We start from the raw sequence: 19,772 nt of genomic DNA, 5'->3' as shown, positions 1-19,772 counted from the left end.
CAGGACAGACAGACCACATTTCTGCTCAGTTTAGCCACAGAAAGAGGTTAGCCCTATTTTTCTTGACACTAAATCCATGATAGTACAGGACTTAGCAATGTATTAAAAAGTCCTAAAGTTGCTAACTAGAAATGTAACTGTCACTGTTCATAAAGAAAGGGAATTTTTTAATGAAAAAAGTACAAAATGTAGAGTTGAACAGCTGTGACTTTTGTACAAATGTGGTTTTTTTTCTCCTCTTTTGTGAAATTATGTCTGCTGGGTGCATTTTGGTTTCAATGGCAGTTACACAATTTGCTTAACTAGCTCTCCCAGAAGACACAATTTCCTGGAACAGTTTTCATGCAAAGCTGCCTTCTCTGGCACAGACGGAGAAGCAAACCATACAACTAACAGTTAAGATAATGGTGGAGACTGACAGATGTGATTTTCATGTAAAGGTTTTACAAGTTTTCATGTGATGTCACACATCTGCTACTATGAAATGTTATTTGTGTGCAGTTCCAGAATGTATGAAAGATACTGTATAATATCTCCAATATAACATTGAATGTGAAAGGAGAATTGCATTCATTTCATGGTTAATGATGAGTATTTGTCATGATGTAGCAAGTTGCAAAGTGGTTAGAGGGGATTTTAACTCAACAACATTATCTTAACAATGTTTTCCTCCTTCATGCCTTTGAGTAGTTCTCTAAATATTCCAAGAAAACACTTTCTAAGTTCAGAATTTTTGAAAAGTCAGCATATATGTAAAAGGATATATCTAATTGATATATCTAAATTACATATCTTTTTTTAACTTATTACATTTTTTAACTTTACAATATTGTATTGGTTTTGCCATATATCAACATGAATCCGCCACAGGTATACACGTGTTCCCCATCTTGAACCCTCCTCCCTCCTCCTTCCCCGTACCATCCCTCTGGGTCGTTGCAGTGTACCAGCCCCAAGCATCCAGTATCGTGCATTGATTTCCAATTAGAAGTCAACACAAAAGTATATCCTTTTAAAATCTTGCCTTTTCTTAGAGAATTTTTTTCCTGAATTGAAAGATTTTTTCAAACTTTCAATTTTTTCTTCAATCTTCAAAAATTAGCACACTGTTCTGATGCTTTTAAACAGCTATTTAAAAAAGAATCCTTTCACCAGCTTAACAAACTTGTGTAATAGAAGATGTTAAACTGAAATGCACTGTTGATGAAGTTGCTCAGTTACATTTTAAAGGGAGCTCTAAATCTTGTCAGTAGCATTTGGTCGTATCAGTTATCACTTAGTGGCCAAGAACATGGGTGGCAGCATTTCACAGTATACCAGCCCTGCAAGTTTCTGGTTGTGAGATCTTAAGTACACAGATTGTGGAGAAGGAAGATGGGGAGGAGGATGGGGATCAGAAAGGAGAGAGGGAAAAGGAGAAGAAGAAATTGTATTATGCATCTACTACATGCCAGTCAGTATTCTAAGTACTATACATATTACTAACTCATTTAATCAAAATAAAACAAACTGTGAAGTCTATGTTACTATCCCCATTTTATAGATAATGAAATAGAAAATAAAGATAAAAAGATAAAAATAACTGAGATGTAGCTATTTCTACAAGTACTAAATAATAAAGCTGGAATTTGAATCTAGGCAGTCTCATTACACAGCTGGTGAAAGTGAAAATATTTGTTGCTCAGTCATATCTGACTTTTTGTGACTCCATGGAGTGTACTGTCTATGGAAACCTCCAGGCAAGAATACTGGAGTGGGTTGCCATTTTCTTCTCCGGGGGATCTTCCTGACCCAGGGATCTGACCTGGGTCTCCTGCACTGCAGGCAGATGCTTTACCATCTGAGCCACTAGGGAAGCCTTAGCACCTAACAGGTATATAGGAAGTGCTGAACAAATGTTAATTATATTTTATCTTATGTATCCCAATGACATAGCTAAGGACTCTCCTTTTTGGAATTACATGCTTTTTCAGTTCTTTCTTGATACAGTAGCAGTTTTGGTCGCTCAGTCATGTCTGACTCTTTGTGACCCATGGACTGTAGCCCGCCAGGCTCTGTCTGTCCATGGAATTCTCCAGGCAAGAATATTGAAGTGGGTAGCCATTCCCTTCTCTAGGGGATCTTCCCAACCCAGGGATAGAACCCAGGTCTTTTGCATTGCAAGCAGATTTTTTACTGTCTGAGCTACCAGGGAGGCCTTTTATGATAGTTCAGTTCAGTCGCTCAGTCATGTCCGACTCTTTGCGACCTCATGAATCGCAGCACACCAGGCCTCCCTGTCCATCACCAACTCCCAGAGTTCACTCATACTCATGTCCATCGAGTCAGTGATGCCATCCAGCCATCTCATCCTCTGTCGTCCCCTTCTCTTCCTTCCGCCAATCCCTCCCAGCATCAGAGTCTTTTCATGATACAATGCACCCCCAAAAGTGAATAATTCTAAGGATGATTATTTTATTTGTAAGAAACATATAACTTAATCTCATGGTTAGAGTGTGCCACATTGAATAAAAAATACCATTTCTGGTACTTTTTCCATAAGCCCACTGAAAATGATGAAGCAAGGACTGCAGAGTATGATATTTCTGTGTCTTCCAGAGGGGCTGAGGTTTCAGGGTAATTTCCAAAGAAACTATTAGTGATGAAAGGATTTATTTAATAACACAGTGATGTTTAAGACACTATTTTTACTTTCAACTACTTTCACATCCATTGTCCCAGAGATTGAGGGAACCAAATCTCTGAGGAGTTAAGTGAGTTCTCAATGAACAGACTCCTAGTAAGGCTGCAGCTATCATCTGATGCATGGAGAGCTAAGAAAGACCTTTCAATATGTTTTACATTAACATTAACTTTATAATTTATGAAATGTTTCTCATGTTTATTAAACAAGCATAAATCAATTAACTTCACAGTTCAATGAAGAGAAGAAGACTATTGAAATAAACATACGATATTCTATTTCTAACCAAACTATATTCGGTTCTTTTTTACTAAGTTATTACATTTTTACCTCTTCTGGCTGATCCAGGTCAACTTCAAAGTATGTGGCATCACTCCTTTCTGCCTGGAGAAGACAAGCATCAAACCTTATTGTGAGGGATCTCCTAAGTTTACATACATGTTCTTTACACTATGTTAGCATTTCTGATAGTTTGCCACTGATAATTCTTACTTACCCCTCTGTACTACTTACTTATAGTATGTATTTCAACTGGCTATTGATCTACTTTGTTAACACTGCACTTCAGCCACAGTTTGGTGGAAAAACGTATGCTTTCTTCTGCTCTTTTTGCCAAAGTCTGTCAAATATTTTTAAACTATGATTCTTTCAAAACAAAATGATGTCTCATGTCCAGTCTCCCTTCTTACTATTATCATCCAGTCAAGACCTGGGTATATGCCCCTCATCAAGCCTTTTCATGAAGTTAGAGATAATTTTTCATCCTGGAAGGTATTTCCCTGTTGCTGATTCATTTTAATATGACCAAAACTTATTTTGTATTCCAGTTGCCTTTCCTTCTCCTGAATGTCTTTTCACCTGAAGGAAAGAAAACTCAACTCTGTAATTGGATATATTTTTGTTAGCAACTTTTAAGCTGATAAACTGCCTTGTTTTAGCAAATCCTCTGGTTCGAAGTTAAAAAAACGTCTTAGGAACCTAGAAGTTTAAATAGATTTAACTGCAAGTGGACTTTTACAAATAACAATGAGCTAATCACTTTGATAGCAGTTATCTTTTTGTCTTTAAAAGACAAAATAATTATTATTCCAGCATCATCTTTTCTTTTCTTTGAAAATGTTAGTGAAGAATGTAATGTGTGCATCTTTTCATGTGTTTGTTAGCCATCTGTATGTCCTCTTTGGAGAAATGTCTATTTAGTTCTTTGGCCCATTTTTTGATTGGGTCATTTATTTTTCTGGAATTGAGCTGTAGGAGTTGCTTGTATATTTTTGAGATTAGCTGTTGCTTCATTTGCTATTATTTTCTCCCATTCTGAAGGCTGTCTTTTCACCTTGCTTATAGTTTCCTTTGTTGTGCAGAAGCTTTTAAGTTTAATTAGGTCCCATTTGTTTATTTTTGCTTTTATTTCCAATATTCTGGGAGGTGGGTCATAGAGGATCCTGCTGTGATGTATGTCGGAGAGTGTTTTGCCTATGTTCTCCTCTAGGAGTTTTATAGTTTCTGGTCTTAAGTTTAGATCATTAATCCATTTTGAGTTTATTTTTTGTGTATGGTGTTAGAAAGTGCTCTAGTTTCATTCTTTTACAAGTGGTTGACCAGTTTTCCCAGCACCACTTGTTATTATCAGAGAAATGCAAATCAAAACCACTATAAGGTACCATTTCACACCAGTCAGAATGGCTGCGATCCTAAAGTCTACAAGCAATAAATGCTGGAGAGGGTGTGGAGAAAAGGGAACCCTTTTACACTGTTGGTGGGAATGCAAACTAGTACAGCCACTATGGAGAACAGTATGGAGATTCCTTAAAAAACTGGAAATAGAACTGCCTTATGATCCAGCAATCCCACTGCTGGGCATACACACTGAGGAAACCAGAAGGGAAAGAGACACGTGAACCCCAATGTTCATTGCAGCACTGTTTATAATAGCCAGGACATGGAACCAACCTAGATGTCCATCAGCAGATGAATGGATAAGAAAGCAGTGGTACATATACACAATGGAGTATTACTCAGCCATTAAAAAGAATACATTTGAATCAGTTCTAATGAAGTGGATGAAACTGGAGCCGATTATATAGAGTGAAGTAAGCCAGAAAGAAAAACACCAATACAGTATACTAACACATATATATGGAATTTAGAAAGATGGTAACAATAACCCTGTGTACGAGACAGCAAAAGAGACACTGATGTATAGAACAGTCTTTTGGACTCTATGGGAGAGGGAGAGGGTAGGATGATTTGGGAGAATAGCATTGAAATATGTGTAATATCATATATGAAATGAGTCACCAGTCCAGGTTCGATGCACGATACTGGATGCTTGGGGCTGGTGCATTGGGACGATCCAGAGGAATGGTATGGGGAGGGAGGAGGGAGGAGCGTTCAGGATGGGGAACCCATGTATACCTGTGGCAGATTCATTTTGATATATGGCAAAACCAGTACAATATTGTAAAGTTAAATAAAAGAAAAAAGGAAAAAAATGTAATGTGTGTAATGAAAACATGAATGTAATGTAAACTGTTTGTTTGTCTTGAAACATTTTTTTGTGAAATAAATTAATCTCTCATTTAGATACTTCTGGAGAGTTTGAACACAACAGCTAGCACACAGCAGGTGAACTGAGTGGTAGAGGCAGCAATATCCCTGAGCCCTTATTATCCCAAGGAGAGATGACGAGAATGGTCATAACTGGAAACACCATTGCGTGCTCCCAGGGAGGGACCATGCTCTCTCCTTCTATTCCATCTTTTCTGTAGGACCATGAGAACTGGAGAATGGCCATGGTGAAGGAAGGGAGGACAGTCTGCAATTGGGCCTTGTTGCTCAAGGGAGTTTCAGGCAATGCTCTGAGAGGAGTGTGAGCAGGTAGATGTGGGGAGTGTCATTTTTTCACTGAGAGGTCCTAGGGTGTTGTGAGATGTGCTGTCTCTCCTGATGGAGGAGGGATCGCCTATTTCTGTTCTGTGTAGGTCATTGCTAGGCCAGACCCAGAGAAAACTGCCACCATCTTTCACTGGATAATTCTGTTTGGCTCTTGCCAAGGTAATGTTATAATAACAAGTAAATTATTGTCATCATTCCGTAATTTGTGAAATAGTTAGCTTGTACAGTTTATTAATCTCTGTCTGGATTAAATATGTTAGGTTTCTTGTGAATGAACTACAAATTGTCTCATGCTACCAGTCTGTATCACCACATACTTTGGAGCCATATCTTAGACTAAGTTCTGAAGTTAGCACATGAAGTGAAAAATTGGATAGAGTCAGAATTATCCTAAAAATCCCTCAGCATCATGTCATGTTGGAGACTAGCATACTGAAACAACATTGCTGTTTTTTCCTTTAGTGTTGGAAAAGAATTCTCTCTGGAATTAAACCGGTTGGCTGGCATTTAGGTCTTTTAGATCTTTAATGGATACAAAACTAGAATCACATTCAGCTCAGAGAGAGGCTGTCAGACAGATGAAGAAATCTAGTGAAACAGAAGAAGCAGTAGATTGATGTGTACATTATTATGAATATAACAAAAGACGGTCAGCTGCCCCCACATGAAAACTATAATTTCATCTCTTTTACTATTCAGGTAACGTTTTTCAAAATTGATTTTGTGTCACAGACCATAATGTTAGTAATAGTTTGTCCTTTTTTGCATCCATGGTTTTGAATTTACAGGCTAGTAGAAAATTACACTTAACCTCTCTGGCTTCTATCTGTTAAATGAGTGGTTTGGATTGGGTGGTTGCTAAGAGTTCTAGTTCCGGGAACATCCACTGCACCTTGTGTTAACAAGGATAAATTTGGCCATTCTCCCGTGTTAAGCCTCGTTGTTTTCTCATTATGCCTGCTGATCAAAGACTTACTTAAAATTTAAAAGCATTTTCTTTCCATTTCTGCTTGTTATTTGGCTAGACAATAACATATATTACCATTCTTTTATTTTATTTTAATGATTTTAACAATCCCATCATGTGAATGTTAACGAAAGACTTCCAAAAAGAGTGGATTATTATAATAGAATCTCCTTACAAAGCTCTGACAGTATATTGTCATGAATACATTGTATTTGATATCTACAATGTATTTTATATCTACAGATATGAAACTAATTATCATTAAATAAAAAGTCAGTGGTATAAATAGAAGCTTATAGACAAAAAGTCAGGTGAGATATTTTTCTCATCACTGTCAGAGGTGAAGACATTTGAAGGGAATATTGTTTTTTGTTTTTTATAGTACAAGGTGACATTGTTAAGGGGCTTTCCTGATAGCTCAGTTGGTAAAGAATCTGCCTGCAATGCAGGAGACCCCAGTTCGATTCCTGGGTCAGGAAGATCCCCTGCAGAAGGGAAGGGCTACCCACTCCAGTATTCTTGGGCTTCCCTTGTGGCTCAGTGGGTAAAGAATCCACCTGCAATGTGGGATACCTGGATTTGATCCCCGGGTTGGGAAGATCCCCTAAAGAAGGGAAAGGCTACCCATTACTTTTGTATTACTGTGTTTAACAGATGACTTTATTTACCTTGGTGAAATTATGTTACCATAGACAGCTAACAATATAAGAGATAGATAACAAACTTTTCATTACCAAATTTTGTATATTCAGTCTAGCTAAATAAGATGAAATTTAAAATTATCAGGGAAAAGTTCTGTCCTATGGCTGAGCTTATCTGGATTTGCTGTGATAGGCCAATAAAATTATTATTTCATTAATCTAGTCCAGGTGAAATTCACCATTAGGTATTTGGTTTCCAAAAGCTTATTAAGTGACACTTATTGAGTCTGTCACAATGTAAAGAGCTTAGTTCAAATTTCTATTTAGCCCAACACTCATATATAGAGATTGACAAAGTCCCTCTTTTTATTCTCACTTCACTTTCTCCAGTTTCAATTGGGCATCTCAAACATAGGATTTTCAGATAAAATGATGGGAATGATTGTCTTTCTTTTTTCTGTACCATTAGTTAGTTGGGGGCATTGACTTAATACATAAATAATAAACAACTATCAGTCAAGCCAGGAAAATCATATTAATAGCTACCATCTACTAAGTACTTTTTATGTATTCGGCATTTTACATAACTTATTTTGTCATTACAACAACACTTTATGTTAGATATTATTCATGTTTTACAGACAGAAAAACTTAAGCCAGACCATCAACCTCATAGGCAGTAGAAATGGAGTTGGAGCCTGGGACAGGAATTAAAAGACTTGATGCTGTTGGTATTTAAGTTACACTTGACTCCCATACTCTGAGTACCACCAGATAATATAAAAATCTATACAGTGCTTCATGTTAAACACTTTCATCTATTTCTCTTCAAAACAGTCCTGTGAGGTGAGCAGGATAGTTAGATGAGGCCATTGTAATTCAGAGATATTAGGGGAACTTTACAAGGGTAATGAGAAGTAGACTTAACCTGCAAATGCGTTTTAAACTTCAAATGTTGGTTTGATGTTAAAATAGAGAATGATCACTGAGACTTACTGTAAGTGGCTTTCCCTCTGGTGACGTCCAAGAGATCTACGTGAGACTGAGGAAACCAGAGCACAGGCGGCTCCTCTCACCTGTGTTACTGTTCGTGGCTAACCCACACTTAGCCACACAGCTGTCACTGCGCCTCCGAGGGAGGATTCTTACTCATGCTTGAGGTTCCACCTTGTCACCGCATAAGGGCTTTCTGTAAGTAATTGAGCAAGTGCCGTGTTTTCACTTCTTATCATATCACTGGACCTCAGCAGGACCTAATATGTCCTTTTCAAAGTTTGAGACAAGGCATAGGTAGTTGTTATTATTGACCATCCCCCATTCTCACTCACGTAAAACTCTAATCTCATCCATAAATGTTAGTGCAGAATCTTATTATCATCATCATAATGGCCAGACGCGGCCCATGTTCAATTTCCAGAGATGGTAAAGACAGAGTTCAAGAAAAGTAGTGAGGATCAGCCCTAAGTGAGGCTGACAGGCAACCCCCGGAGGAGACTCCTCTGGTTTGAAAATTAAGTCACCCAGAGCCGGTCTCCTGGCCCCTCACCTGTATTCCCATTCTCATTCCTATTCTCACTTTTCATGACATATGAAATATACACACGTACATGTGTTTTCTTATAAAATGTATACGGTCCCTATTTCTATGCACATAATCACTGGGTTCTTTAAAAATAATTCAATAATCAAAGTAATTGATTTTTCACATTTTTATCTTCCAAGAACCAGCTTGTAATTTAAAATTCTGTGAGATCCAGTTTCACTGATCTCACACTGATAATTGAGAACCACCCTGAAGTAGTCACAGATTACTAAAAATAGTCCAAGCCTAAATATACAGAGGAAGTATCACTGAAAAGTAAATGTGTATTTGTGTCAGAAGCACCTCGATCAATATTGTTGGATTTGGCACTACACAGAGCCAGGTGTGAGTCATGAATCTACTTCTTTCTGTGAGAACTTCTAAAACTTGTTTACCCTCTCTGAGCAGCAGCTCAATTAAAAGCAGGAAACATGTTTACCTGAAGGTTTGGCATATAGTATTTACTCAATAAATATTAGTTCTCATCTCTCTCTGCTCCCTACCACTCTCCCATTACGCCCTCTTTTATTACAAGGCTGCCATTCATTTGTCAGACAACTATTTCTTTCTACAAATTGTGGTATCTATTAAATAGAATTTAAATCTGAACAGCTATTAAGTAACTGTAAAGGGTGCAAGATGGAATGTTCTTCTGAAATATCCAGCATCATGCATTCCATCTTTATTTGGAGCTTTAGAATGGAAAGTACAAGCTCGGCCAATGAGGGAGCCTACATTCACCAACCTTGTGTGTATATTGTGGAAAGGAAGAAACATGTTACATAAAAATACATCCCCTGTTACAGATACATGAAACTGTCATCCCAGAATTCTGATCTTCCTGTAATGGCATAATTTTAGGCATAGTGTGTTAATTATATAAAACTCTTCAACACTAGTTTTCCCAAAAAACAAGCTATTAAAATCAACAGTGAAGCACCTTACTGCCACCTGTATTTGCTCTTGGTTCTGCTGAACCTTTATCATCTCTTCCCATTACTTCTTTTCCATGTCTTTCTTATCTTCCCAGGGTCCTTATCTTCTCAGAATGACAGGCTCCTGCCCAGTCAGGCCACATGGCCACTTATTAATGCAAGGTATTGAAAGATTCTGTGCAGATTCTAGGTGTCTGGCAAAGGAGCCTTTTCTCCCTATGATGCATCAAAAGTACTTTTAATTTTGTTTTGTTTCATAATTCTTCCTGCATTACTGTCTAGCTTATAAAAGGAATAACTGTGTATTTAGTTTTTCTCTGATATAAACAGTAACAAAGACTCAGTAGTCAAGAATAATATTTTTTTTAATCTTTATCTCACTCTAAATATTAGACTTGGAAACCTAGAGAGGTTTGCTATTCTATAAAGTGGGAATTATCTTCCTGTTACGTTGACTTTCAAGATCTACACAGTCTTGTTCCAAGTCGTGTCTGTCTCCCCTCACTAGCGCTTTTTCACTGACCCCTCCTTCCTGGATAATCCTAGGCATTAGTGGTGTTGCCTTCATGATCCCTCACTTCTCTGACTCTCCTTGATGTCAGACCCAAAGTATGCTTGTACCCATGGCTGTGTGTTTCTAGCATTATGTATGAGTGACATGTATGCACAGGTTTATAATTCTTAATTATATTTTTGGGATTCAGCAGACTTCGGCTGGGGCCTCCCTCATAGCTCAGTTGGTAAATCATCTGCTTGCAATACAGGAGACCCAGGTTGGATTCCTGGGTCGGGAAGATCCCCTGGAGAAGGAAATGGAAACCCACTCCAGTATTCTTGCCTTGAGAATCCCATGGACAGAGGAACCTGACAGGCTATAGTCCACGGGATCTCAAGAGTCAGACACGACTTAGCGACTAAACCATCAACCACCAGACTTGGGTTATATCATGATTTCACATTTCAATAGCTCATGCATAAGTTGTTAATAAATAGCAATCCAGTTCAATCCAGTATATTACAAGTCAGACTAGTCTCACCCTTCCCAGCACATTGTAATGGCTAGTTCCCTGGGTAATAGATTCTTCATAGTCACAGAGCATCTTGCTCATTCTCATAACACCAGGTAAGAAGAATGACCAGTGCATTGGAGGTACAGTAAATAATGCTGAAATGGTTGAGAATTTGAGGGAATATCACGATTCTTCCCATGTGACTAATATGGTGAAACTCATTCTCTAATCTGCCCATGTTCAGGAAACAGGCACATCTTCCAGAATAGAAAGTTTTCAAAGCTGCGATCATCCTTTAGACTAAAGCCATAGTGGAAGTACAGAGACTTTGAAACAAAATAGAACCTCGTCCCATGACTTGGAAGTATTCTTCCTGTCCCATCACTCATCCCCTCCCCCACACCCCTGCTCCCACACCACCACCCACACGGAAATGTAGTAGGTGTAGGCACCATCCCTGTCCTCTCACTGAGCAGGATAGAATTTGTTCCTGAACACTTTTGAATCCACTATTCTCTTCCTGAAATGTCTTTTTCTCCATCTGGGAAAATACATCTGTCCTTCTAGAATCTGCTCAAGAGTCACTTCCCTTGTGAAATTTCCCGAACCCCCAGATTCAGTTGTCTTTTCTTTTGAGTCCTCACTTTGTGCATACAAATTTTCTGGCTGCTTATACAGTGACCAGCTCATCCCAATTTACCTAGGAATGTCCAGGTATTAGCAAAGAAAGTCCCACACCCTGGGAAAGCCTGTAGTCCTAGACAAATCCAGGCAGACAAACGTCGTATGTCTTCCCCATTGGAATATAGACCTCCTTGGTGAAAGGGTTGTATTGCATCCATTTCTGTGTTCCCAGTGTGTTACACACTGATACATTGACGAATGTGTATATGAGACTTGAAAGACTGAAGTCAATGAGTCAGAGTTGGCAGATACCAGTGGAGGAGCAGTTTATCTAGTTTTGTCTCAATACAGAAAGATGTCGAAATAGTGTTGTCGTTTAGTTTTCTTCTAGATAAACTCTATCATACCTCTAAGTTTATAACTCACTACTTTTGCTCAATCTAGAAGCAAAAGGTTAGCAATACCTACGATAACAATAACCTCCTCCTACACCCAGCAATAAAATTTAAGACAGATGTTTTATGAAAATGAGAAGAAATGGATAGAAAACGTTTTTAAATGCATGCCTACTGGCAATTTTGGAAAATGAGTCTACATAACTGGTAGGTCCTGGGGCTTCATGACATGAATGATAGGGCACAATGTCATTTCTGCTGAGAGTAAAATATCAAGTTTGCCCATGTAATTGGTGAATAGTAATGGCTAGGTGATGAGTCCCACTTCTATAAAAGATACACATAAAATACACATTACATATTACAAGTCAGTGTCTTAATGGGGAAGTACTGGGGAAGAGAAGAGAGCTCATTTATCTGAAAATATACCCACATTTGGGAAGCTCTGCCTGGAGGGGGATGGGGAGCAGACTCCTTAGCTGTGAGAGTTTCAGCACCAATGTAAGAATACTCTTCTCAGTTGGCTATGAGTCTACCTCCCACCTGGACGCTATGACCCCAGATCAGACACCCTCATGTCCAGAAAGAGCAAAAGAACATGTGAGTGACTCAATCTTCCCACCCACATTCATAAAGCAAATCTACATTTCCCTCAGGAACAGTAGGGAATAATGAATGAGCATCCACAGGAATAAAATGATCACTTAAGTGTTAGAACTGGGAAGAAATCTTTCAAGAGGCAGGATTCTATTAGTCTGTTTCTTTCTTTCTTTTTTTTTTTAATGCTCCAAGTGAAATGGATTTAATTATTCCATTTATCCAAAGCTCATTTTTAAAAATAAAATATATTTAAAACATTAGTCTTTGAACTAGTGCTTTTAAAATTTATACTTTCAAAACACTGTAAGGCACACATCATATTATGGAAAGCCTATTTTATAGCTCTTTTTGTTTCTATTTTATCTCCCCTGCTAGTCTGTGTGTCTGATTGATCTTTGCCCATCCCTGCACCCCCTACCACAGTGCCCAGCAAAGACCATTTGAGAAACAAATGTTTGATGAAGCATGGTAGCATTTATTGAGTACTGGCCACCTCATGCGAAGGGTTGACTCATTGGAAAAGACTCTGAAGCTGGGAGGGATTGGGGGCAGGAGGAGAAGGGGACAACAGAGGATGAGATGGCTGGATGGCATCACTGACTCAATGGACGTGAGTCTGAGTGAACTCCTGGAGTTGGTGATGGACAGGGAGGCCTGGCGTGCTGCGATTCACGGGGTCGCAAAGAGTCAGACATGACTGAGTGACTGAACTGAACTGACTGACCAGTCTTAAGTGATATACTCAACTTATTTAATATGCACAACAACTTTATGAGGTGATATTACTTTCATCCCATCTTTACAGATGAAAAATTCTGAAGCATGGGGAGGGTAAATAATGTGCCCAAGATCACATTCTAGGATGGGATTGGGGGGGAGGCTTGGATGTAAATGCCAGCAACATGACTGCAGTGACCAAGTTCTTAATACAGTGTCCCTCCCACCTTCTGTCAAGAGGGTTGGCCCCAGAAGATCCCTGCAATGTTATTATTGTCTTACTAGTTTCTGAACCAAAAGGAAGCTTTTATTCCATTTATCTAGACTGAATAGTAGATAAAACTTTATGGGATCTTCTCAAAGTTTGTTCTAAAGTGAATAAAAATTATAGACAGGGCTGGCAGAGTATGTGTTTGGCTGCCCATGTAGCTGCAGTTTAGGGCTTCAGATGTGAGGAGGCAACATGCACTTTGCTAACCATCCTGGAGTGTGGGAGTCAGAATTACGGTCAAAGAAAAATTATGGAATCCCAAGCAACCAGGAAATTCATACTGTGATTCCACTCAAGAATTATTCTCTTAAAAAAATGTACTTCAAATAAAATAGATTTTGGGAAGCCCCAGAAGGAGCAGGTTTGCATAGGCGGGATGACATACTGAACAGCAATCCCAAACATCAAGCTCACCTTCCCACACCCAGTGCTGAGTGGCTGCCTCCTGGTGCTCCCACATTTTGTCCCTTACGTAGTGCCTTTCCGTATGAGCACATCTCTGTTGTAACATAAGAGAGCAGGTCCACATCTTTCCTAAGCAAAGTGGATGACTTTTTCACTATCACAAGAAAGTCTTGAAAGAGTCTCTGTTTTGCAGGATTCCATGGGTCATTACCCAGATGCAGATTGCTTATAGCTCATAAACTGGCCCTAAGCTTCACCTGAAGTTCTGTCACAACATATATTTTATGGGAGAGTTAAACTGGAAAACAGCAAGATCTATGACCTTTCATGCCTGCCTGCCTCCATCCAGATATTTATGTGACAAACATTTCTTGAGCACAGGCTACCTCATGCTTTGGAGTAATTAGTGTAGCCACCTTGATCACCTTGGAAATATTTTACTCCTGGTACAATCTCTATTTGAAAGGTACTTTCTTCCTCTCTCACATTGACCCAATGATCTATTTCTAAACTGTCAACCGAAGTCAAGATGATGTGAGAGTGGCCAGTGGGTGCAAAAAGTGTTATTGGTGACTATGTGCTAAAAATGTCCCTCTCCACAAACCCAGGAGAAGCAAGATGGGGGAGTGAACAGGTTGGACTATGGATGGAGCAGTGTTAGTGAGGGTCAGACCACGGCCTTCATTGCCCAGCAGATCTGTCCTGTGTGTACTGATGGGCTCAGGACATGAGGCATTCCCATTGTTTCTTCCATTTCCTCCCCACAGTGAAGGAGGTATCAGTCAAACAGGACTGCGACCTGTGACTACTTTTGGCAGCATGTCATCCAATCTGCCATAAATATTTCCTTCCCTCTGTGCATGTCTGAAACTTTCATTTGCGTGTGTCCTCTCTTCTTGAGCAAAAGAACATTTGTTAATACTCCCCAAGGCTGAGTACAGAAAAGAAACTTCTAGTTGAATAAAGGACACCTTTGTACACCTTTGCAGCTTCCATCTCTGGGGACTGCAACCCTAGCTGAACAAGAGAGTGATCTGGAAAGCTTTTTTTTTTTTTTTTAATGTCAAGCCGTATACCCCATTTGGAGATTGTGACTCCATTGAGTTCGGGTGTGCCTGAATCCTCTCTGTTTTTTGGTTTTTGTTTTTTTAAGTTATTCAGGTTTATCCAGAACTACAAAGTACTGCCACATGCAAACTTATCTTATGTTTCCATTCCGTAATGAAAGAGGGTGGGAGAGGTAAGCTGCAAATGAGTGACTATACTGGCAAAGAGAAGAGGTAATGGAAGGGCATCCTTGAATGTCCTTTTGCCATTCCCGTGTGGAAGGATCTCATATCAGTAGTCTTTCATTTCTGAAATGGGGCTGTTGGGATCTACCCTCCTCAGAATACGTCTCTTACCCCCTTAGCTCTTAACACCTACAAATTCTATTACTGAAATGTAATAATAGACTAGATATAAGAATAAGAATTTTTGATAGTTTCCTAGGTTCCTGTCCTGTACAGAGCTGGATGAGCTGGCTAATAATTCCCTCACAGAGTCTTTAAAAAAAATGAAGAGGAGGATGGCAAATGTCATTCACATCCTTTTACACATTGTAGGGCCCCCAAATCCTTGCTAAAAGGGCTAGAAGCTATTCATACTGGAAGCACAAGGAAAACAAGGCTTTCTTACTCAGCGACAATCATATTCCTTTGTGATACGTCTTTTAAAGCTTGGGAGCATTTTAAATTTTAAATGAATGACTCTATTTGTGACAATGTAAATGTTCTGTAGCAATTAGCTCAGGACACTAAAGCCATCCCCAGCTTCCACTGTTTGTCAGGTACAAGTCATACTAGATGAGTTCATTGGTATTTTTCATTCTCTGTGAAATGTAGAACTTCAGTTTAATGGTGAATGGAATCTTTTCAACATGGTTTCCATAAAGCAAGTGGCTGCACATTGACTTTTCTAAGGAAGTAATTACATGCATGTGGCAAGTTGGAGGAATCCAATTGTGTAGTAAAACTACCCCAGAAAGTTCTTGTAATGTATTTTCTAAGGATAAAGTTATGTACATGATGAATAATGACCTAGAGAAACAGAAACAGAATAGTTGGGAAATGAAGAAAGATGGTAACTTCCGGAAACCTGAGAACTGTTTCTAGTTTCTCAAAATTAATAACATATTTGCAGATAAAAATTTTAAAACACATATTCAACACTTAACAATATATATATATATGTTATTTCTCTGGGGAAACAATGGAAACAGTGTCAGACTTTATTTTGGGGGGCTCCAAAATCACTGCAGATGGTGATTGCAGCCATGAAATTAAAAGATGCTTACTCCTTGGAAGGAAAGTTATGACCAAACTAGATAGCATATTGAAAAGCAGAGACATTACTTTGCCAACAAAGGTCCATCTAGTCAAGGCTATGGTTTTTCCAGTGGTCATGTATGGATGTGAGAGTTGGACTGTGAAGAAAGCTGAGCACTGAAGAATTGATGCTTTTGAACTGTGGTGTTGGAGAAGATGTTTGAGAGTCCCTTGGACTGCAAGGAAATCCAACCAGTCCATTCTAAAGGAGATAAGTCCTGGGTGTTCTTTGGAAGGAATGATGCTAAAGCTGAAACTCCAGTACTTTGGCCACCTCATGCTAAGAGTTGACTCATTGGAAAAGACTCTGATGCTGTGAGGGATTGGGGGCAGGAGGAGAAGGGGACGACAGAGGATGAGATGGCTGGATGGCATCACTGACTCGATGGACGTGAGTTTGAGTGAACTCTGGGAGTTGGTGATGGACAGGGAGGCCTGGCGTGCTGCAATTCATGGGGTTGCAAAGAGTCAGACGTGACTGAGCCACTGAACTGAACTGAACTGATATTGTCTCTCACTGTGTCCAGTGCTTTGTATACAAAATTGAATAACCTGTGGACCCTATACACAGGTATGTACAATATTGAGAAGGAAATAAATATGAAAATCAGTCATTAAAACACAGTATGATCAGGTTGTTAGATTAATTATTGTGACATTATCATTTAAGGTGTCGTACACTACATCACAAAAATATGTTTATCCAAGACCCAGAAAGAATGATCTCATGAGCCTGAATAACAGGAATACTATGTCCTTTAAAACAACCATCTTGAGTTTATCTTAACTATTCCAAAGAATATAACTTGTTTCTTTTTCCTGCTGGATTAGCAGCTTGAAAGCTCAATACTAATTTGTAGCATAATGGCAACCCACTCCAGTATTCTTGCCTGGAGAATCCCATGGATGGAGGAGCTTGGTGGGCTACAGTCCACGAGTCTAAAAGAGTCGGACACGACTGAGCTACTTCACTTTCACTTTCTAGTAAACAAATAGGATCCTATATTATTAATTTTGTCTCTAGATCTTCCACCTAAACTCAACTAACTTCACCATGGATTTTGTTTACTTCTCCTTGTTGTTGTTCTTTAAAAAGGGCCTCAAATTCTCTCAACAATGAGTCAATGTATAAGAAAATAAATAAACTGATGACAGAAGTTTGTTGAAGGTTTTATGTGAGAACCAAAGGGAGGAGCATAAAACAGGTTTGGAATGTTGCTGGGTGAGGGTGGAGAAGGAGTTATGGTACAGATGGGAAAAGCATCGTAGAAATAATGGTAACAACAGCAACTGCACTTACAAATATAGTAATAGGGAATAACTATACCTTGAAGAATAAACAACTGTACTTTATAATTGTGGGGTTCTCCCTGTATATCTATATTTTGCAAATATTACTTCTCATATCTTCACAGCCACCCCAAGGAATAGATATTATTGTCCCCATTTTGCAGAAGAGGATATCAATGGTCAGAGAACTTAGTAATTTGCCTCAGATGCTACCTCAGACCCAGGCTGTCTTGCTTCAACTGCTTCACCACTGATACTCTAAGTCTCACAGGAAGAGAGGAGAGGCTTGATAGGGTATTGCTGATTCCAATGAAAGTAAAAGTCACTCAGTTGTGTCTGACTCTTTGTGACCCCATGGACTATACAGTCCATGCAAGTCTCCAGGCCAGAATACTGGAGTGGATAGCCTTTCCCTTTTCCAGGGGATCTTCCCAACCCAGGGATCGAACCCAGGTCTCCCGCATTGTAAGTGGATTCTTTACCAGCTGAGCCTCAAGAGAAGTCCAAGAATACTGGAGTGTGTAGCTGTTCCCTTCTCTAGCAGGTCTTCTAGACCCAGGAATCGAAGTAGGGTCTCCTACATTGCAAGCAGATTCTTTACCAACTGAGCTATGAGGGAAGTCCACTTATTTGAGTTGAAATCTTCCTATTACATCAGAAATATTATTTCCAACTCTGCCCTGACTCATCTCTGTACCTTCCCCTTTGGCTGCATCACCATGCACCTTTCACTTACAATCACTCCTGTGGGGGAGGCAGTATTATGCCCATCTGAGAGATGGAAGATGCTAAAGTTTCAGGCTTAATAATTTGTGCAGGGTCACACAGCTAATCAAGCAGCAGAGCTGGATTTTGAATCCAGGACTCACTGACACCAGAGCCTGTGTGGCAGCAGCTCCCCTGCCCCAGCTCTTGTGAGCAAGTACTTAGATACTGCAGTCATCTTGGCAGGTTTCTGGCAATCGCTTTTCTGCCTCAACAGGAATTCAGTTCAGTTCAGTCACTCAATCGTGTCCAACTCTTTGTGATCCCGTGGACTGCAGTACTCCAGGCCTCCCTGTCCATCACCAACTCCCAGAGTTCACTCAGACTCATGTCCGTTGAGTCGGTGATGCCATCCAACCATCTCATCCTCTGTCATCCCCTTCTCCTCCCACCTTCAATCTTACCCAGTATCAGGGTCTTTTCCAATGAGTCAGTTCTTCATAGCAGGTTGCCAAAGTATTGAAATTTCAGCTTCAACATCAGTCCTTCCAATAAATACTCAGGACTGATCTCCTTTAGGATGGACTGGTTGGATCTCCTTGCAATCCAAGGGACTCTCAAACATCTTCTCCAACACCACAGTTCAAAAGCATCAATTCTTCAGTGCTCAGCTTTCTTTATAGTCCAACTCCATACATGACTACTGGAAAAACCATAGCCTTAACTAGATGGACCTTTGTTGGCAAAGTAATGTCTCTACTTTTTAATGTGCTGTCTAGGTTGCTCATAACTTTCCTTCCAAGGAGTAAGCGTCTTTTAATTTCATGGCTGTTGTCACCATCTGCAGAGATTTAGGAGCCCAAAAAAATAAAGTCTGTCACTGTTTCTACTGTTTCCCCATCTATTTGCCATGAAGTAATGGGACCAGATGCCATGATCTTCGTTTTCTGAATGTTGAGCTTTAAGCCAACTTTTTCACTCTCCTCTTTCACTTTCATCAAGAGGCTCTTTAGTTCTTCTTCACAACAGGAATTATCTTATCCATATTAACAGAAAATTGGTGGTTAAGATTTGGTTTCTCTTACCTCCTTTTGTTTCTCATGAATATTTATAGACCTAAGATGAGAGGACTGTGTGTGCACATCATGTGTGGACTTTTCAGTGTGAAATGATACATTGAGAAAGAGAAGGTATGTAGATAAAGGATGCATTTTTAGAGACATGTTCCAGCCTGTTCACTTCTAGGAATGTGATTTAGAGCAAGTCATTCAGTCTCTTGTGTGTCAGTCTCATCACCTTTAAAATAGGGATAATTAGGATTCTAGACTATTGTCATGAGACTTAACTGAGAAAATTTATATATGGTACGTGGCACAGAAAATGAAAGTGAAAGTCATTCAGTCATGTCTAACTCTTTACGACCCCATGGACTGTAGCCTGCCAGGCTCCTCTGTCCATGGGATTTTCCAGGCAAGAGTACTTTAGTGGGTTGCCATTTCCTTCTCCAGGGGATCTTCCTGACTCAGGGATCGAACCCGGGTCTCTCACATTGCAGGCAGGCTCTTTACCATCTGAGCCACCAGGGAAGTCTCTTAAGTACTAATTGTTCATTCCTTTTCTAAGCCCTCTCCTCTTCATACTCTAATACCATAACCCTAGTTTTTTGTACAAAGAACCAAAATCAGT

General features: G+C 39.4%; 1 protein-coding gene across 12 annotated transcripts in view; it reads left to right on the top strand.

Moving 5' to 3' along the window:
- The window catches only part of MAGI2 (membrane associated guanylate kinase, WW and PDZ domain containing 2), a 1,464,809-nt gene that overhangs the window by 1,098,879 nt on the left and 346,158 nt on the right, over positions 1–19,772 (top strand). The gene's annotated exons all lie outside the window — the stretch shown is intronic.

Source organism: Bos indicus x Bos taurus, chromosome 4 (assembly GCF_003369695.1).
Source record: "Bos indicus x Bos taurus breed Angus x Brahman F1 hybrid chromosome 4, Bos_hybrid_MaternalHap_v2.0, whole genome shotgun sequence".
In the NCBI taxonomy this organism is placed as follows: domain Eukaryota; kingdom Metazoa; phylum Chordata; class Mammalia; order Artiodactyla; family Bovidae; genus Bos; species Bos indicus x Bos taurus.
The sequence above is the reverse complement of the archived record's forward strand: the minus strand, read 5'-3'. Positions and strand labels throughout refer to the sequence as shown.